The sequence below is a fragment of the Saccopteryx bilineata genome, chromosome 5, assembly GCF_036850765.1.
Source record: "Saccopteryx bilineata isolate mSacBil1 chromosome 5, mSacBil1_pri_phased_curated, whole genome shotgun sequence".
Taxonomy (NCBI): domain Eukaryota; kingdom Metazoa; phylum Chordata; class Mammalia; order Chiroptera; family Emballonuridae; genus Saccopteryx; species Saccopteryx bilineata.
In genome coordinates, this window is record NC_089494.1 from 57,980,636 (window position 1) to 58,002,335 (window position 21,700).

Here is a 21,700-nt window from a genome sequence, read left to right on the forward strand (position 1 = left end):
GTATAATATAGCATGATTTTAGAGTATTTCATCTGCTTATTTACCCTCATCATCACATTCTTCTAAAATAGAACATGGGTAGGAATTTCAAGTCAAATTTTCTTCTCTGTATTTTTTACACATTCATCATTACCATCATTTTGTGAGTTTGAAGTCACAATTTCACGCAGTTGTTCATTTTGGATTGCTCAGTCCCTGCAAAGTGGGACCTCATTTAAGCACAAAATACTATGGTAGTAGGGACAGCTGGGAGTAGAGCTCTGCTGTAGGGGTGAGTGTTGCATGAGAACACGAGAGCTCATGACAGGCATTAAGAAGGAGGAGGGAAGGGTGCAAAAAGGACAATATCTCCTTGTCAATAAAATGTGGAGACTTGAACTAGATCTCTCATTTTCAAATATATTTTATTTTCAGAACCATTTGTTTAAGTGCAACCTTCTTCCAAAGAAGACACAGTTTTTAAAACAATCACTCTGATTGAAGAAGGGTAGAATACGCTACCTACTTCCTTACATCCTTCCTTTCTACCTCCTCTGAGTTTAAAAGTGCTTTTGAATAAAGGATATAGAAGCTAGAAAAGTGATGATTCCCATACTCATATTTTATAGTTGAGAAAACTGAAGTTCAGAGACCTTTCCAAAACAAAACACCTAATTAATGTTAAACCTCAAAACTGGAACTAGAATCTGGGTCTTGATTTCCAAATATCTGATTTCTTACTTTTTAAGTGGGGTTCTGGCTAAATTCTTACATTTTAAATTCATGTTGTCCATTTACTTACTTCCTCATGTTTAACTTTCTTTTGTAAAAGCTGCAACAATCTTGGAATAAAAATCTTTTAAATAAAATCTTTCTGTAGTAATCCTGTCAAAAGGTCTATTTTTGGTTCATTTTCCTTTTTTGGTATGGTTTTTGGAATATTATGTGAAAATCATGGCTATATAAATACTATTTGATAATAAAAATAGGGTGATAATTTTAAACCATTGTGTGCCTACCTCTAGCACAATAAGAATGTGGTCTGCCACAGTAATTAATTAATCATTAATTAATTTATATAATAAGTTTCTATTGTGCATTATGATAGTTGGCTTCCATAGATGGCCCTTAATAAGACATGCATTCAGGTATTTATGCCTTTGTGTAGTCCCCACTAACATAGAATCTGGGCTGATCTTGATTCACTTTAACCAGTAGAATGTGGTAGAAGTGATGTTATTCTAGCTCTGGTCCTAAGCCTTAAGGAGAACTGGCAGCTTCCAGTTCTTCCAGAATCCCGCTGAGTCCAGCCTTCCAACCATCTCTGCTGGGGGCCAGACTGAGTGGGCCATCTAGTTCAGTCAAGCTCCCAAATGTCTGCAGACCAAAGATTGTTTTTATATGTTTAACAATCACAGGCTGTTTTGAAACCGTGGGTGGTGGTGCTTTTGATAGTACAGCTATCTCCAAACATCTCTAATTTTTATTGCTTTTGTCAGTGGTACTTTGTGCTAACCATTGGAGTCATATTTGTGCTTTGATGAAGTCATATTCTTTTTTCTGAGTCAATTTTTGCTTCAAGACTCAGTCTTATTTAGCCTTTGTTGCATAGAGTATTTTTAAATTTCATCTGAAGTTGAGATGAGAAACAGTTGTAGCTCTAAGGGTGGTAACTTCTAGGATTTCTGGATTCTCTACCTTCCTTTGCCTCCCACTTGTAGATAGGTGAGTTATTTTCCTGAGCTTGCCTCTTTTATAGAAGCTTCTTAGATACAGCTAGTAATGACTAAAGTACATTAGTAACATTTTGCTTTGCATTCTCTTCACCCAAACGCATAACTTCTTAAAGTTTAGTTCTTGTTCAAGTTCTTTCAGGTGACAGTTCACCAAATATATGTTATAGAGGTGACCCTCTAGAACATGGGTCACCTTTCTTTTTTTAGCTCCAAATAACAGTTTTCATGCTACCTGCTATCTAGTGCTGAAGATAGGGCCATGAAGCAGCAACCCACTTCCAGGTACCAATTTCTATCTTAGTCAACTTGTCTATAATTATACAATCTAAGGGTTTGCAATAACAAAATGCCATATATATTTATTTATCTCACAATTTTAAAATCCGTTCATCTATCAATGGGCACAGGTTGTTTCCAAATCTTGGCTATTGTGAATAATGCTGCAGTGAACAAGGGAATGCAGCTATCTCTTTGAGTTAGTGTTTTTGTTTTCTTTGGATAAATACCCACAATTAAAATTCCTGGATCATATGGTAGTTCTGTTTTTAAGTTTTTAGAAAATTTCATACTGTTCTCCATAGTGGCTATACCAATTTACATTCCCACAAATATTGTACAGAGTTCTCCTTGCTCCATATCTTCATCAACAGTTGTTATTTGTCTTTTTTTTTGTATTTTTCTGAAGTGAGAAGGGGGGTGAGGGAGAGGGAGACAGACAGACAGACTCCCACATGCACCCAAGCGGGATCCACCCAGCATGCCCACCAGGGAGCAATGCTTGGCCCATCTGGGCTGTTGCTCTGCTGCAACTGGAGCCATTCTAGCACCTGAAGTGGAGGCCGTGGAGCCATCCTCAGCGCCTGGGCCAACTTTGCTCCAATGGAGTCTGGCTGTGGGAAGGGAAGAGAGAAATAGAGAAAAAGGAGAGTGAGAAAGGTGGAGAAGCAGATGGGCAATTCTCCTGTGTGCCCTGGCTGGTAATTGAACCTAGGACTTATACACGTCGGGCCGATGCTCTACTGCTATTTCTTGTCTTTTTGATAATAGCCATTCTAACAGGTGTGAAGTGAAATCTCATTGTGGTTTTGATTTGCATTTCCCTGATGATTAATGATGTTGAATGTCTTTTTTTTTGTGTGTGAGTGAGACAGAGACAGAGAGAAATACAGAGAAAAAGACAGATAGGGAGAGATAGGCAGGAAGGGAGAGAGATGATAAGCATCAATTCTTTGTTGAGGCACCTTAGTTGTTCATTGATTGCTTTTTCATCTGTGCCTTGACCAGGGGGCTTCAGCCAAACCAGTGACCCCTTGCTCAAGCCAGTGACCTTTGGGCTCAAGCCAGCAACTATGGGGTCATTTCTATGATTCCATGCTAAATCCAGCAATCTGAAGTCAAGCTGGTGAGCTAGTACTCAAATCAAATGAGCCCACACTCAAGCTAGTGACCTTGGGGTTTTGAATCTGGGTCCTCTGTGTCCCAGGCCAATGCTCTATCCTCTGTGCCACTGCCTGGTCAGGTGGAAAACTTTTTTCTTTTTTGATTCTATTTATTCATTTTAGAGAGGAGAGAGAGAGAAAGAGAGAGAGAGAGAGAGAGAGAGAGAGAGAGAGAGAAGGAGGGGAGGAGCAGGAAGGATCAACTTTCATATGTATCTTGACTGGGCAAGCCCAGGGTTTTGAACCAGTAATCTCAGTGTTCCAGGTTGACGCTTTATCCACTGCACCACACAGGTCAAGCTTGAGCACCTTTTCATACACCTGTTGGCCATTTCTGTTTTCCTTAGAAAGATGTCTATTAAGCTCCTCTGCTTATTTTTAAATTAGATTGTTTGTGGGGATATATTGCTGTTGAATTGTATGAGTTTTTGTATATTTTTTATATTAATCCTTTATCAGATAAATAGTTTGCTGTTATTTTATTCCATTCAGTAGGTTGTCTTTTCATTTTGTTAGTGATTCCCTTCGCTGTGAATTATCTCTGGTTTCTATACTTGTTTGTAATCTGCCATCTCCTATTTCAGACTTGCTCCTGACTTATGATATCATCGCTTTATTCTAACTATCCTTGGTCTCCTATCACTTCTCTGATTCTGATATGTGACAAAAAGATAAAGCCTTTGAAAATGTCAGTTTTAGATTAATTATAGAGTAATAATGATCAAAGTATTGTGCAATTTTACTTGAAGCATGACAAATTAGTTAACTGAAATTCTTTGATAATTAGGACTAGGAGATTCTATTTCACTATCATATCTAAGAGACTTGATGAACTACTCAAGAAGGTAACTTATCATTAGAGGATAAATTCTGATTGAAATGAGAAAGTTGTTTCTCTTATAATTCTGGATAGAATAAACGTGGTCTTTCTTCTTGGAATGTTAATTTTACTTGAAGATAAAAACCTTTTTTTTGAAGTTTGACAGTTTAATTTGTAGTGATGTGGAAGGAGGTCTATAATTCTTCGTTAACTAAAGAAAGCAAATTTCAGATCAATATTATAGAGTAGTTTAATTTTATATATAGCTTTGTTCTACACACATACAAAAATATGTGTATATGTATATAATGAAGGTATCTATATAACTATTTGTCTGTTGATACACTGACAGGTATGCATTTCTGGGGATTGGAAATGGAAGGTTTTTATTTTTCCTTTATATATAATCATATTCTATTTAAAATTTTACAACCATATGTTATCCTTATAAAAAATTAAAAATATCTCAAAAGTCACTATTTTTACAAATGCAAAAGCAAAATTAGCGATCCCCTTTTCTCTGTCAGTAAATCTCATATTATTTTATGAAAATCCAGGAAGAAGAATATTTTCATGCATAGTAACCTAATGGAAAACGAATTTTGCATGTATTTGGGAATGTGGTGCTGTTAGTGGTTCAGCCTGTCCGAAGGAAAGGTGGTTACTGTATCAGGGAGAGGCAATGCCGAAGCTTCCTGAGGGGGCTGGTCATGTTGATCTGTAAGACTACCCTGAATACGGGCTTCTTGGCCAGTCAGTGGAAACCAGCACAGCCAGTTCTCTTGAAAAGCAATTGTGTCATATTTGTAAGCAATGTTTTATTTCATTTATTTGACTCCTTTCATTTGGTTGAATTTCCTGCCATAATTGTACTCCTTCAATTAAATTTACCTTTCTCTACAGTATTTTTCTTTTTCTTTTTCTTTCTTTTTTTGTGTGGCAGAGACAGAGAGAGTCAGAGAGAGGGACAGACAGACAGGAAGGGAGAGTGATGAGAAACATCAATTCTTTGTTGCAGTTCCTTAGTTGTTCATTGATTGATTTCTCATATGTGCCTCTTGACCTGGGGGCTACAGCAGACCGAGTGACCCCTTGCTTGAGCCAGCAACCTTGGGCTCAAGCTGGTGAGCCTTGCTCAAACCAGATGTGCCCATGCTCAAGCTAGCAACCTCAGAGTCTCGAGCCTGGGTCCTTCACATCCCAGTCCGACGCTCTATCCACTGCGCCATGCCTGGTCAGGCAGCAGTGATTTTTCAGTTACCCCTAAATAGCAAAAATTATGGTTTTTAAAGATTTTATTTATTTATTTTAGAAAGAGGAGAGAGAGAGAGAGAGAAAGAAAGGCAGGGGATAGGGATGAGGAGTAGGAAGCCTCAACTCGGTGCTTCTTGTATGCGCCTTGACTGGGCAAGCCTGGGGTCTCAAACTGTTTTATCTACTGTGCCACCACAAGTCAGGCCAGAAATTATGGTTTTAAAAATAATTATTCAGCCTGACCAAGTGGTAGCCAGTGGGCATCGAACTGGGATACAGAGAATCCAGGTTCAAAAGCCTGAGTTCACTAGCTTGAGCATGAGCTCATCTGGCTTGAGCACGGGCTCACCAGCTTGAGCGTGGGGTCACTGGGTTGAGCGTGGGATCATAGACATGACTCCATGGTCGCTGCTTGTGCCCAAAGGTCACTGGCTTGAGCAAGGGGTCACTCACTCTGCTGTAGCCCCCCGGTCAAGTCACATATGATAAAGCAATCAATGAACAGTGAAGGAGTTGCTACAAAGGATTGATGCTTCTCATCTCTCTCCTTTCCTGTTTCTATCTGTCCTTCTCTCTGTCTCTATCTCTGTCTCTGTCTCTCTCACACACACACATTAATAATTATTATTCATATCAGCATTTACTTTCCTTAAAAAATAGCATAGGTATTTTAATTTTTTTTTTTTTGTATTTTTCCGAAGTTAGAAGTGAGAGGCAGTCAGACAGACTCCTGCATGGACCCAACCCAGCACCAGGGAGCAATGTTCTGCCCATCTGGGGTGTTGCTCCGCTGTGACTGGAGCCATTCTAGCACCTGAGGCGGAGGCCATGGAGCCATCCTCAGTGCCCAGGCCAACTTTGTTCCAATGGAGCCTTGGCTGCAGGAGGGAAAGAGAGAGATAGAGAGGAAGGAGAGGGGGAAGGGTGGAGAAGCAGATGGGCGCTTCTCTTGTGTGCCCTGACCAAAAACCTAACCTGGAACTTCCACACTCCAGGCCAATGCTCTACCAGTGAGCAAACTGGCCAAAGCCTAAAATTATATTTCTTTAAGGAATATGGATTGGTGATTAAAATAATAACTACAGTACTAGAATAGCTAACATTTACTGAGAGCTTACTATGTGTCAGATACTGTTCTGTTTTGTTTTGCAAGAAAGATTGAGAGAGAGAGAGAGAGAGAGAGAGAGAGGCAGAAATGGAGAGAGGTGAGAAGCATCAACTCATAGTTGTGTCACTTTAGTTATTCATTGATGGCTGCTCATACATGCCTTGACTCAGGGGGCTCCAGCTGAGCCAGTGACCGCCTCCCTGCTCAAGCTAGTGACTTTGGGCTTTAAGCCAGTGACCTTTGGGCTCAAGCTGGTGACCTTGTGCACAAGCCGGATGAGCCTGCACTCAAGCCAGTGACCTTAGGGTTTCAAACCTGGGACTTCAGACTCTCAAGTCAGTGCTGTATCTGCCACACCACTACCAGTCAGGCACAGATACTGTTTTAATTGTTGTACATATATAACACTCATTTAATCCTCACAATAACCCTATTTAGGAAATGATTCATATTTTACAGATATAGATACTTAGGCATAGAGAAATTAAGTAACTTGTCCTACCATAGCTTGACACTATTGAAAATATACAAAACAAAGAAATTCAGATCAACCCCAAATCTTTAAGGGTAGTAACAGAGATAGCCTTCGTCTCAGGCTTCCCACAGTGACCTTCATTCTACCATGATGATGACAGATAGCATTACTCCCACTTCTTTAGGGAATCTACTGAGGAGAAGAGCCAACATATAAAGTATTGAGTAAATATTTGCTACATATTTAAAACATGAGCTTTCAATTTAAGAAAGAAAAGACTGAGTTAGAAGCAATGTAATGAAGTCACTACCACTAACAAACAAAAAATGCTTAAAACTCCCTCCAGGGTTAGTGTCAAAATATCCAGGGAGGGTGAAACTCTTTTAATAGGGAAAATTTGGTGAAACCCAGGCTGAAGCAATGGATGAAAGAGTTCAACAAGTAGAGGCAGCCAGGCTGAGAAAGATGCCTGATTTTAAGGTGACTAACTTTTTTATAATGAAAAGGAGGACAAAAATAAATTGAAGAAAACAATATAGTAAATTAAAGAAACATTTTACTCATTGCAACAATAATACACTATAATATGATAAATGCACAATAATACATTTGTAATATTTTATATTGTAATTATGCTTACATGCCTATTAATTTTTAATAATAATTGTAAGAAAAAAGTACTCATTTAGATACAAACATGTCACATCACACACAATGTATCAACTCTGCAGCGATCGAATACGGACATTTACAGATTAGTCTTCCAATATCAAAAAGGAGGACATGTAGGAGGACACTTTTCGAGGGAGGACTGAACTTACAAAAGAAGGACAGTCCTCCCTAAAGAAGGATGATTGGTCACCTTACTGATTTGGACATTGTTAACAAATGATACCTTTAACCCTTGAACTGTGCTCAAAGGAGTATTTGAGTGAGAGACGGGAATGAACCACATTTTTTATTTTATTGTATTATGGCATGAATTTAATAATTTGACCAATTATTTTTATCTGGGGTTTTTTCTTTACTATAGTTATAAAGTTGATACCTGGAAGGACATTTAAATTGGTCTTTTTTTTGTTGGTAAAATAACTGGTAAAATTTTCGGTACATACAAGGGTCTCATTCAGAAATAGATTTTACTTAAAATATATATGTGTGTGTGTGTGTGTGTGTGTGTGTGTGTATGTGAACATCATTTGGAGGATAGATTTCGGGAGAAATATCCAGCATCACGTTTCATCTTGTACTGACTGGCTGTACAATGCACAGGGATCTATTCATTATCTGTTCTTATATAGCACCAGTGCTAATGGGATTAGCTTCCAGAATGATAATTAATTATGTTAGCTACTATTTTACATTATAATCCTATACTAATAAGATTAATTTGGCAAGAGATTTATAGTTTTTCAGAGTTCAACTTGTCTTTAATTTTGATCTATATATTTTGGAAAGTTAAATTCTGAGATTAAAATATTATAAATATTTTATGACCAATGTATAGTATATATTAAAAATGTTTATTTGAAACTTATAGCTGTTTGGCTTTAGACTAATCTCCCATTTATCATGATCACTGAAAAAATAAAATAAATAGTTGAAAGGTGACATTTATTTTTTATATTAGTTGCAGTTAAAGTTAGTCTTGGGAGTAATATTTCTTCTTTGAATCAAATCATAAAGAACAGATGAGAAATATGGAGGCTGTCTTTTAAATGATAAGGCATTTTCATTCTATTTTTATAGTATTTTTCCTATAAAATATATAGAGCAGTGCCTGGGATGATTATTTATTTCTGATTTAGTGAATGAAGGCATAACAATTAAGAAGAAATGACCAGCATTTATTATTTATTTTTACCTTTCTTCTTATATATTAGTTCCCTAAATGAAAACAAACTATGTATTATTGAATTACCCTCCATTTTTCCTTCTTTTGTTCTGATCACCAGTCTTCACTTTCAATATTAATGCTAATTATGGATTATTACTGAATATAAACAAAATCATATGGCATTTAAGGATATTTTTATTTCTTTTATAAATTTTCTTGTCTGTCACACCCTATCAGTGGTATCTTGTATTGTCAATTTGTACTTTAATGTAATTAGCCTATCTCCTCTAATCTAGACTATAAATATTCTTTGAGGAATGGGATGACCCTTACATTATTTTATATCCTCAATGTCTAACTTAATACTTGGTTATTTAAAATATTTTTAGTAAAGTTACTTTTATAATGTTTCAAAAATTTTTTTAATATTGAATTTGCCCATATTTTTCTAAGTTTGAGTCTCCAAACATAAAGAAAACATTTTGAAACCATTAAAAGCCTATCAATTTGCCTGACCTGTGGTGGCGCAATGGTTAAAGTGTCAACCTGGAATGCTGAAGCTGCCAGTTCGGAGCCCTGGGCTTGCCCGGTCAAGACAAAAAAGAGAAGCAACTGTGAGTTGATGCTTCCCCGTCCCCCTCCCCCACAACTGCCTTTCTCTCTCTTGCTCCCCTCTCTAAAATCAATAAATAAAATAATTTTTAAAAAGCTTATCAATTTATGTAATCAACAAATCATTCTTTAGTAAGATACTTTGATTATTGCTGACTTTTCTTCTGAGATATAATACTCTTGATTTTAAGAAAAAAGCAGAATGTCTAAAACATTTGTGGCATGGTATCCATTCTGTACCTTCACGGGGCATTCCCATTTACCTAGGTATCTTTGAAATTTAAAAAATTTATCTTCTGGGTACTTATATTCTTTAATGCAATTATAAATGCAGGTAGGCTTCTTGGGTTGAATAAATACCAATTATTAAACGATTTATAGCAGATACCTGACCAAAATGTGTGGAAGCAGGAGGACAGATCACACAGGAGATAAAACACATCTTCTTACTATTGAAATGTCTTATTATGTCATACAGGATGTGACCTTACAAATAACTTTTTTTTTTTTGTATTTTTCTGAAGCTGGAAACGGGGAGAGACAGTCTGACAGACTCCCGCATGCGCCCAACTGGGATCCACCTGGCACGCCTACCAGGGGGTGATGCTCTGCCCCTTGGGACGTCGCTCTGTTGCGACCAGAGCCACTCTAGCGCCTGGGGCAGAGGCCAAGAAGCCATCCCCAGTGCTTGGGCCATCTTTGCTCCAATGGAGCCTCACTGCGGGAGGGGAAGAGAGAGACAGAGAGGAAGGAGAGGGGGAGGGGTGGAGAAGCAGATGGGCGCTTCTCCTGTGTGCCCTGGCCGGGAATTGAACCCGGGACTTCTACACGCCAGGCCGACGCTCTACCACTGAGCCAACCGGCCAGGGCTTACAAATAACTCTTAACAGAAAAGTCGTTTGAAAGGTTCATTGATTAAGGATAGTATGTTAGTTTCCCAGGGTCACTGTAAGAAATGACCACAAACCTCGTGCCTTACAATAACAGAAATTTGTTCTCTCATAGCTCTGGAGGCCAGGATGCTAAAATCAAGATGTTGGAAAGGTTGATTTTTTTTCTTTTTCTGGAGGCTCTAAAGGAGGATCTGTTCCATGCCTCTCTCCTAGTCTGTGGTGGCTGCCAGCAGTCCTTGATGTTCCTTGGCTTGAAATTGCACCACTCCAATCTCTACTTCTGTCTTCACATCACCCTCTTTTCTGTGTGTCTCCTTCTCTTCTGTATCTTATAAAAAAAAGTGACATTAGATTTAGAGTTCGCCTTAAGTGCAGCCACAGGTTCTGGGAGGACATATGTTTTGGGAACCTACTGTTGAACACACTAGATGTTTTTTACAAGGACTTAATCCTATAAATAAGAGAGTTTAGAAGCAATGAAGTATCATTATTCACTTGTTATTGTGGAAGACAATACTGTTTGGTAGAGAATGGACAGATAATGAAGGCTTGAATTAAGGCAGTGGGTTTGGAGAAGAAAAGCTAGATTCAAAGAGAAATATCTGGGATAAAGTATATAGCACTGAGTGATTTAAGGTAGGGAAGAATGAGAATGATCTCGGAAATAATAGAGTTGAGATGTCCGTGAGACACTTAGGATCAAAGGTCTTGTACCAGTTGGAAATGTGGGTTGGCGATTCAGAAGAAAGCTTGTGTAGTTGACTGTTAAATGAGAGTCTCTCAGTAAGGCATACTTATGAGTGTTCACATCTTTGTCCCTCTTCTAAATGGCTCTGTGCTTGGCTATCTGATTAATTTTAGTCAATGAGACATTAATAAGTATGATGAAAGCTTGGTAAGCTTTTGCATGTTGGATTTATCCTCTTGAAACACCTCATTTTGGGGAAAATATCTCAACATAATAAAGGCCATATATGATAAACCATCAGTTAACATCATATTAAATGGCACGAAACTAAAGGCTTTCCCCTTTAAATCAGGAACAAGACAGGGTTGTTCACTCTCTCCACTCTTATTTAATGTGGTACTAGAGGTTCTAGCCAGAGCAATCAGACAAGACAAAGAAATAAAAGGCATCCATATCGGAAAAGAAGAAGTAAAGGTATCACTTTTTGCAGATGATATGATCCTATACATCGAAAACCCCAAAGAATCCACAAAAAGACTACTAGAAACAATAAGCCAATACAGTAAGGTCGCAGGATACAAAATTAACATATAGAAGTCAATAGCCTTTCTATATGCCAACAATGAAACATTTGAGAACAAACTCAAAAGAATAATCCCCTTCGTGATTGCAACAACAAAAAAAACACCTAGGAATAAACATAACAAAGAATGTAAAGGACTTATATAATGAAAACTATAAACCATTGTTAAGGGAAATCGGAAAAGATATAATGAGATGGAAGAATATTCCTTGTTCTTGGTTAGGAAGAATAAATATAATCAAGATGGCCATATTACCCAAAGCAATATACAAATTTAATGCAATTCCCATCAAAATGCCAATGACATTTTTTAAAGAAATGGAACAAAAAACCATCAGATTTATATGGAACTATAAAAAAACCCGAATAGCCAAAGCAATCCTAAAGAAAAAGAATGAAGCTGGGGGCATTACAATACCTGACTTCAAACTATATTATAGGGCCACGACAATCAAAACAGCATGGTATTGGCAGAAAAATAGACACTCAGACCAATGGAACAGAATAGAAAACCCAGAAATAAAACCACATATATATAGTCAAATAATTTTTGATAAAGGGGCCAACAACACACAATGGAGAAAAGAAAGCCTCTTCAATAAATGGTGCTGGGAAAACTGGAAAGCCACATGCAAAAGAATGAAACTGGACTACAGTTTGTCCCCCTGTACTAAAATTAACTCAAAATGGATCAAAGATCTAAACAGAAGACCTGAAACAATTAAGTACATAGAAGAAGACATAGGTACTAAACTCATGGTCCTGAGTTTTAAAGAGCATTTTATGAATTTGACTCCAAAGGCAAGGGAAGTGAAGGCAAAAATTAATGAATGGGACTACATCAGACTAAGAAGTTTTTGCTTAGCAAGAGAAACTGATAACAAAATAAACAGACAGCCAACTAGATGGGAAATGATATTTTCAAACAGCAGCTCAGATAAGGGCCTAATATCCAAAATATACAAAGAACTCATAAAACTCAACAACAAACAAACAAACAATCCAATAAAAAAATGGGAAGAGGACATGAACAGACACTTCTCCCAGGAAGAAATACAAATGGCCAACAGATATATGAAAAGATGCTCATCTTCTTTAGTTATTAGAGAAATGCAAATCAAAACTGCAATGAGATACCACCTCACGCCTGTTAGATTAGCTATTATTAACAAGACAGGTAATAGCAAATATTGGAGAGGCTGTGGAGAAAAAGGAACCCTCATACACTGTTGGTGGGAATGTAAAGTAGTACAACCATTATGGAAGAAAGTATGGTGGTTCCTCAAAAAACTGAAAATAGAACTACCTTATGACCCAGCAATCCCTCTACTGGGTATATACCCCCAAAACTCAGAAACATTGATACGTAAAGACACATGCAGCCCCATGTTCATTGCAGCATTGTTCACAGTGGCCAGGACATGGAAACAACCAAAAAGTCCGTCAATAGATTACTGGATAAAGAAGATGTGGCACATATACACTATGGAATACTACTCAGCCATAAGAAATGATGACATCGGATCATTTATAGCAAAATGGTGGGATCTTGATAACATTATACGAAGTGAAATAAGTAAATCAGAAAAAAACAGGAATTGCATTATTCCATATGTAGGTGGGACATAAAAGTGAAACTAAGAGACATTGATAAGAGTGTGGTGGTTACAGGAGGAGGGGGGAAAGGGAGAGGGAAAGGGGGAGGGGGAGCACAAAGAAAACTAGATAGAAAGTGACAGAGGACAATCTGACTTTGGGTGATGGGGATGCAACATAACTGAACGACAAGATAACCTGGACATGTTATCTTTGAATATATGTATCCTGATTTACTGATGTCGCCCCATTAAAAGAATAAAATTATAATTAAAAAAAAAAAAGAAACACCTCATTTTGGAACCCAGCTGCCACACTGTAAAGAAGGACAAGATGTCCTACTACAGAGAAAAGCTTTATGAAGAAGACCTAGAAAATGAGCCCTGTATGGAAAGAAGCCTCCTAGAGGAGAACTGAGTGACCCCAACATTGAAGCCCTAGGTATGCACAAGAGGCCTTCTTGGGCTTCCTGGTACAGCCTAGCTGCCCACTGAATGCAGCCAGGTGAGGGACTCCTGCTAGTACCAAGTGGAACAAAAGAAACATTGGTCAACCTACAGAACTGTGACAATTCAAAAAAAAAGTCTTTGTTTTAAAGCAACTAAGTTTTGAGGTTGTTTGTTATCATCTGTTCCAGACTCAATATTTGCATCACCTCAACATTTATTTGTTGAAGCCCTTATTTCGAATTTGATGGAATTTGGGGATGGGGCCTTTGAGAGGTAATTAAGGTTAGATGAGGTCATGAGGGCAGGGACTCAGTCTGATGAAATGAAATTGGTACTTTAATAAGAAGAGTCAGCAGAGTTTGCTCTCTCTCTCTCTCTCTCTGCCATGTGAGGACACAATGAAAAGTCATCTGCAAGCCAGGAAGTGAGGTCTTACCAGAACTCAACCATGTTAGCATGCTGATTTCAGGCTTTCATCCTCCAAAAATGTGAGAAAATAAATTTCTGTTTTAGATACTTAGTCTATGATGCTTTGTTATGGCGGCCCAGATAAGATAACACCCATCCACAGAAAACTGAATCACCTTGGAACATAATATATGAACTGGGGAGTACAAAAAAAAGGAGATGATAATTGAAGTTGTGGGAATGGACCTTAAATAAGTAATTGCAACAATTAAGGAAGGCCATAGGAGGTGAAAACATTAGTGAGATAGATAGGAACAATGACTAGTCATTGTTTTGATAAAATGTAATATAGATTCATTTAAATAATAAAGAATCAAGAAGTGGCACTCTTGAGAAAAAATTTCAAGAACAGAGGACTATCATGAAACTAGTATGAGGATTAAAATGGGCTATTGGATTTGGCATTTGGAAGACCATTGATGACAACAGTGAATAAGTACAAAACCTTCGGGCTACAAATAATCTTAGAGCAGCACTCTCAAATACAACATTTTAAGGCAGGGGTCCCCAAACTTTTTACACAGGGGGCCAGTTCACTGTCCCTCAGACTACTGGAGGGCCGGACTATAAAAAAACTATGAACAAATTTCTATGCACATTGCACATATTTTATTTTAAAGTAATAAAACAAAACGGGAACAAATACAATATTTAAAATAAAGAACAAGTAAATTTAAATCAACAAACTGACCAGTATTTCAATGGGAACTATGCTCCTCTTATTGACCACCAATGAAAGAGGTGCCCCTTCCGGAAGTGCAGTGGGGGCCGGATAAATGGCCTCAGGGGGCCGCATGCGGCCCGTGGGCCGTAGTTTGGGGGCCCCTGTTTTAAGGTGATGGGAACATTCTGTTATCTACATAGTCCATTACGGTAGCCACTAGCTCTGTATATGGCTATTGTGCACTTAAAATGTGACTAGTATTCCAAAGGAAATGAGATGATAATTTTAATTAATTAAAACAAAAATTTAATTACCTACTTGTGGCTGTTGGATACCATACTGGAAAGCACAGCATTGGAAACACCAAATATAAGGAAACTGAGGTCCCTAAGGTTAAGTAGGAAAGCTGTATTTTGCTCAAAGATAATTTGGGGAATGATAGCTCAAAAATGTTAATAATGAGGGGAAAAAAAAGACAATTTAAATGAAGTACACAAGAAAAATCAATTTCTTAAATATTTAAAACAATAATTGTATAATTTCAATTTACTGTGCAGAATATTGCCAAGAGCCTAAGAATTATTGAAAGCAATTTGTTAATTTATTTAATGATAAAGGAATTTAGTCAATTATACTTTGTAACACAGCTAAATTTGTCCAAGTAGCATGTAAATACATCCTTCAGAATTTACATGTACATTTTTTTTTCTCCTGCACTGGAAGAAACACACTTCATTCTCAAATGCCCAGCTAATGTAATTCATCTTACCTGGAATATGCTAATCACAGGAAACTGTTCTCTAATTAACCTGAATCTTTTTTCTACAGAATCTTTAATTAAAGTTTATGAGACATTGGCAGACTTCAATAACAACAATTTTAGATGGTTGTCGAGTTCATTCATCTTTCCTTTGCTCAGTCAAGGTGCACTAAATTTAGGTTGGAGAGTGTCAGAGAACAATTCCCTTCGAGGTTCCTGTAATTCATTCACAAGGAGGTATGTTGCATAGACATGGTGCCTGTATCAGGTAGGGTTTGACCAGGGAAGCAAGACCATTATGACTGTGTCTGTAAAGGTGTTATGGATGAGATTAGTATATGAAATAGCTTGCTCTCCCCGGTGTAGTTGGGCATCATCTGTTCTATTGAAGGCCTGAATAGCAAAAGGCGGAGGAAGAAGGGATTCACCTTTTTTTTTTCTACCTTACTGCTTGAGCTGGGCCATCTCATCTCATCTCTTCCTGCCCTTGGACTATTATAGCACCTCAAGTTTGGGGTTTGGCACAGACTATGACCACTTTTGATAATAAATTCCTATAAAGAAAAAGATTTCTGTGGAACTTCTAGTTCAGAGATTTTATTTCTTTCAAATTGAAATAACCCATCTTTTTTTTTTTTTTTTTATTCATTTAAGAAAGGAGAGGGGGGGAAGAGAGAGAGAGAGAGAGAGAGAGAGAGAGAGAGAAAGGAGAGAGGAGCAGGAAGCATCAACTCCCATATGTGCCTTGACCAGGCAAGCCCAGGGTTTTGAACCGGCGACCTCAGCATTTCCAGGTCGACGCTTTATCCACTGCGCCACCACAGGTCAGGCTGAAATAACCCATCTTTTGTTTAATCATGTGGACCCCTATTTTCTAAAATAGTAATATTCCAGCTATAATTTTTTGAAGTAAAATTTTATTTTGAAAATTGCATCAACCTTTCTTTTTTATATATTTTTAAAAGATTTTTATTTATTCATTTGAGGGGGGGAGAGAGCAAAAGAAAGAGAGAGATAGAGAGAGAGAGAGAGAGAGAGAGAGAAGACACAAGGGGAGAGGAACAGGAAGCATCAACTCCATATGTGCCGGGCAAGCCCAGGTTCCAAACCAGAGACCTCTGCTTTCCAGGTTGACGCTTTATCCACTGCAACACCACAGGTCAGACTGCATAAACCTTTCTGATGATACTTATTGGTTACACAGTGAAAGTCTGTTTTAAAATACAAAATGATTAGGAGAGAAGCTTAGGAGACAGAAGTTCATTGGGCTTCAAAAGATTGGTATCAAGTTTTGAGGTGGAACCAGGAGCAGATCAGAACTTGTGCTTGGCAGGTGACTTTAGAGGAGATATGTGTCCACCGTAGATCTCAGTTTCTACATGTGCAAAATGAAAGTGGAGTATTAGAGAATCCTAAAGTTCCCTCCAGTTCTAAAATTAAAAGGGTCCTCTTTGGAATAACAAAAGTTATCTTGCATGCAACATAGTGCTTTTGCACACTGAGTGCTCAATACATGCTAATGACAATGGCATTAAAAATGTAATGAATACTTGGATCAAAAAGGACATGCTTATTTTTGAAAACAACAAATAAGAATCCCCTTTATGTTCTCCAGTGAGAGGCTACTTGGTCAATATTTATAATTTGGTGAAGAGATGAAAGAGTGGATGAGGAGAGAGTCTGCAGAGCTGCTTCCTTGAACTATCTTCACAATAGCATGCATTTTCAGGGTTAGTGCCCTTAAAAAGTTCTGCTGACTGAAAATGACACTGTGAATTATAGCCAGTTTTGATGGAATTAGGTGAGCAAGAAGAGGGCAGAATTACACAGAAAATTCTTTGGCGCTATAGTGTCCATTATTTGTTGAGAGGCCTCGTCAAGTTTCCATACTGGGCCAAGTATTTTTCATTTTCTCTCCACATCTTTCTCTGTCCTCCCGTACTGTCTGCCCAGAGGGGAAAACCTTTATGGGTTCCATCAACAAGCTCCAGTATCCTGTAGCATCTAGCTGAGTCTGGTCAATATAGGAGGTAGGGAGGAGACTGAGATCAAGGTATTTATTTCTTATATTTCTTCTTTGAGGTCAACGTGAGCTGCCAATGTCCTTTGAAAGGCGGGGACTGGTCCTCTCAAGGCAGCTGTCACTACACAAGCCTCTCTCCTTCTGTGTCCTGTTAACCTTTTTCTTCCTTCTCTGTCAGGTCCAGGGGTAGTGAGTTCTCTGCTGCTCTGAATCCCAAGTTTCTTCACTATCCCTGTGGTTTACTTATACTCCACTTTATAATTAGTCTCTTTGCAAGTTAATCCTCTTGGAATTAGTTTGAGTGTACCTGTTTCCTGTTGAGACCATGACTAATACACATCATTCTGCAAGTTGAGAATAAAGAGGAAATAGTAATTGGGGCCATATCACCACACATCTTATTATGCAGACATCTACCACAGCCCTCTGGACTCTATTTTTTTTTTTTCTAATTCAGTGAGAGGAGGAAAGTCAGAGAGACAGTCTCCCACAAGCACCTGGACCAGGAACCACCCAGCAAGCCCACTGAGGGGTGATGCTTTGCCCATCTGGGGCATTGCTCCATTGCACAGCAACTGAGCACTTCTTAGTGCCCAAAGTGAAGGCTATGGAGCCATCATCAGCGTCTGGGGCCAACTTGCTCTAATTGAGCCATGCTGCGGGGGGGGGGGAGAAAAAGAGAGAGAAGCAAGAGAGGGAGGGGTAGAGAAGCAGATGGGCACTTTTCCTGTGTGCCCTGACTGGGGATTGAACCCAGGGCATCCACACACTGGACCAAAGCTCTACCACTGAGCCAACCAGCCAAGGCCCCTTTGGACTATCTTATGAGTGCTCTGTCACTTTCTCATTTTTTTCCCTTCTTTTCCAAATGAGAGGAAGGGAGATAGAGAAACAGACTCTTGCATGTGCCCAGACTGGTACCCCCACCCCCAGCAAGCCCACTAGGGGGCGATGCTCTGCCTATCTGGGGCCATGCTCACAACTGAGCTGTTTTTTAGTGCCTGAGGCAGAGGCTCCATGGAGCCATTGAGTGATGTGTTAAAACTGATAGATCAAACCAGTCGAGCTATGGCTGTGTGAGGGGAAGAGAGAGAGAGAGAGATAAAGAGAGACAGAGAAGGGGGAGTGGTGAAGAAACACATAGGCTCTTCTCCTGTGTGCCCTGACCAGGAATTGAACTTGGAACATCCACAGGCCGAGCCAACGCTCTACCACTGAGAAAACCGGCCAGGGTCCACTCTCATTTTCTTCCCCAACCATCAACGTCTTGTGACCTCATGAACCAATCAAGAAACAAGGCTATAGCTAGTTCAAAACGAAGCCAGAAATGCTTAATTCATTTTCTCACCCTTCCAGTAATTGTCTCTACTTCCACTTTTGGTGCTATAGAGTCTATGAGATCCCCAGTCAAAGGCAGAGAGTTTGTCTTAGACTTCTGTTGTCCCCCGAGCCTGGAACACAATAAATGCTAAAACAAACAAACAAACAAACAAACAAATGAAAATGCTTGTATAATAGTACATGAAAGATGGAATGAAGAAAATGTGTATTTGTTAAGCTTCTGTGTCCAGGCAGCCCAGGGCTGTTCTACTTCTCTCCGGTGCTTGAGGATGCTCTGTGCTCTTCTTGCCTCCAGGTACACCACTGCTGCTGGGTTCTGACCAGTTGTACGCTGGCAGATGGTTTTCTTTGTTATTTTATAACAGTTTTATTGAACTGTAATTCACCTATTTAATGTGTAAAATTCAATGGTTTTAATGTTCAAAAAATTGTGCGATTATCACAAACAAATTTAGAATATTTTCATTACCCTAAAAAGAAACTCGATGCACATTAGTGGTCACCCCCTTTCTCTCCATCTCCCCATTCCTCCATCTCTTGACAATCACTAGTCTACTTTCTGAATCTATGGATTTGCCTGTTCTAGATATTTCATATATATGAAATCATATAATAGGTATTTTTTGTGACTGACTTCTTCCACTTTGCTTACTGTTTTTAAGTTTCATCCAAGTCTCAGCATGCATCAGTACTTCATTCCTTCTTGTTATGGCCAAATAATAGTCTAATATATCACACGCTATGCTTTATTTATCTATTTATCATTTGGTAGACAATTGAGGCTTTTTTTCACTGAGTGCTGGTAAATGTTCAACAATGAGCAATACTGAAAAAAATTTGGATTCATACCATTTGTTGATTTCTATGTCATAAAGACTCACATCATGGCCGATTGCAGGCTACATAATGTCAGTGAACAGGGAGTTGGAAAGAGATGCTAAAATCTACTCTTGTGAGTCCCTACAAGCCAGGTCCAGCACACCGATCTAACCATCTTTACTGATGGGTCACTCAAGTTACCAGAGATGTGGCCACATGCAGTGAGGTTTCTACTTACTCTTAATTTAAGGTAATAATATTAGTAACAAAAGTAATACAGTTGGCTCCAAACTACCAATATTCCATGTTTGGTTCGCTTTTAGCTGATCTCCCTGTTCCCTCTTAAACAGCCCAAACATGTTACACGTTAGCACTTGCTTTCTCTACCTGGTGCCCTCTTTCCTCCAGATGTCAGCATGGCTCATTCCCTCATTCCCACCAGATCTCTGCTCTGGCATCCCCTCTTCAGAAAGGTCTTTCTACCACCTCATCCCTTTATTTAATCCTTTGCCAAGTTTTGTTTCTTATTCTATGTTTTTATTTTCTTATTTGTTTATTGACTGTCTCCTCACCATAGTGTAGGCTCTGTGAAGGCAGAGTCTTCGTTCACAGTTGCATCCCCAGTGCAAAGGCCATGCCGTTAATCATTTTGAACAAGTGCCTCTCTCCCTTTTCTCTGCTCCTTCTGCTACTGTCAGAAGAATGCTTAGAAAACATTATTCCCCAGTCCCTGCATCTCTGTTACTGGCCCAATTCCTGGCACCAACAGGACTCAGTTGACACAGGTGGGAGATAATCCAGTGATGTGGCCAAACTAAATGTATCAGACCCCAGCTCTGGCACCAACCGACTGTGCATCTCGGGAAGGTTACTCAACTCAGAGTTTCCCCATTGTTAAAATAGGAAGAGTCCCTACTTCATAAATCTGTTGCGATGATTAAATTAACATGTTGATTTAAAGTTATCAATACATAGCAAGTGTTCTATATACCTTGTCTGAGGGCATCTCCCAGGAGTAAGCTTTATTCACTGTGTCAGTCACCTCTGTGCACCTGCCACATGGATGCCTGTAACAGTTGCTGTCTGCCCTTCTGCAGCTCTTCTGTATTGCCCTCCTTGCTGACCCCCTGTAAGATGACTTTTAGGTTGTCTTGCTGTTCCAGGGAGCCGGATGGTTCTCCAACTGCTTTTGTTTCTCACAATAGAGGAGACACTTGGGCTTCCGGAAAGTGTTATCTGCCTGCTCTTCTTAACTCACAAATCACCTATACTTAACCACTAGGCTTGGAAAGGGTCCAAGGGAAACCTAATGTTATTCTCAGCCCAACTAGCTGAGACTAGCCAGATTGGAGCATCTCTAGAGCAGGAGAAAGAAAAGCCTTCCACAGAAGAGAAATCTCACCCACAAGCCCTAGGTCACTGAGAGTAAAGGACGCATTGGTGTCCTAAACAGGTTGAGTGGAGAAAGGAGAAGAGAAAAGCATGCAAGACTGGCTTGGAAGGAAGCTTTGAGGCCCTCAAGTCCACTTTGCTAAGTGTCCCTGCCAGACAGGGTTCCAAATCCACACACTGTAACTATCTTTTACATTCTCATTCCATGTACATTACATTCTCATTCTTCTTCCCTCCAATCCCAAGTCCATGAATTTGGTTCAAGTACGAGTTGTTTAGATAGGGGAACTTCATTTACTAATTTCTGGTAAATCCAATTCCATTAATATTTACTGAACACCCATAAGGCACTGGGTAGTGTTAGTTGGCAGTCCCAGGCACCCTAGGAACCAGCCATCCAGAGTCATATCCCAGAAAAATAGCTCTGCCTGTCCCTGAGCATTCTCATTTCCTCGGAGTCAGGTTCTGGTCTGATTCCTGCGAAACATCAACACTTCCCTGAACTTGGGGCTTCCACTTGGGCCCCCGTGGTGCCTCCTGGAAACGCTGGAAGATTAAAGGGCGGAGAAGGAGAAGGGTTGAGGAGAGAAGGAAGTAAGGAAGGGAGAAGAAACAAGGTGCGTTTATCCAATTAGTGTTCCCATCAGAAGTCGGCTGTGTTCCCAGGCGCGGATTCCTGCCATCCAGATACTTCCAGGAACCGCCTAGCATCCTGGGCGGTGGACTTGGGCTGGTTCGGAGCCCGCGTCTCACTCCTCCCACCT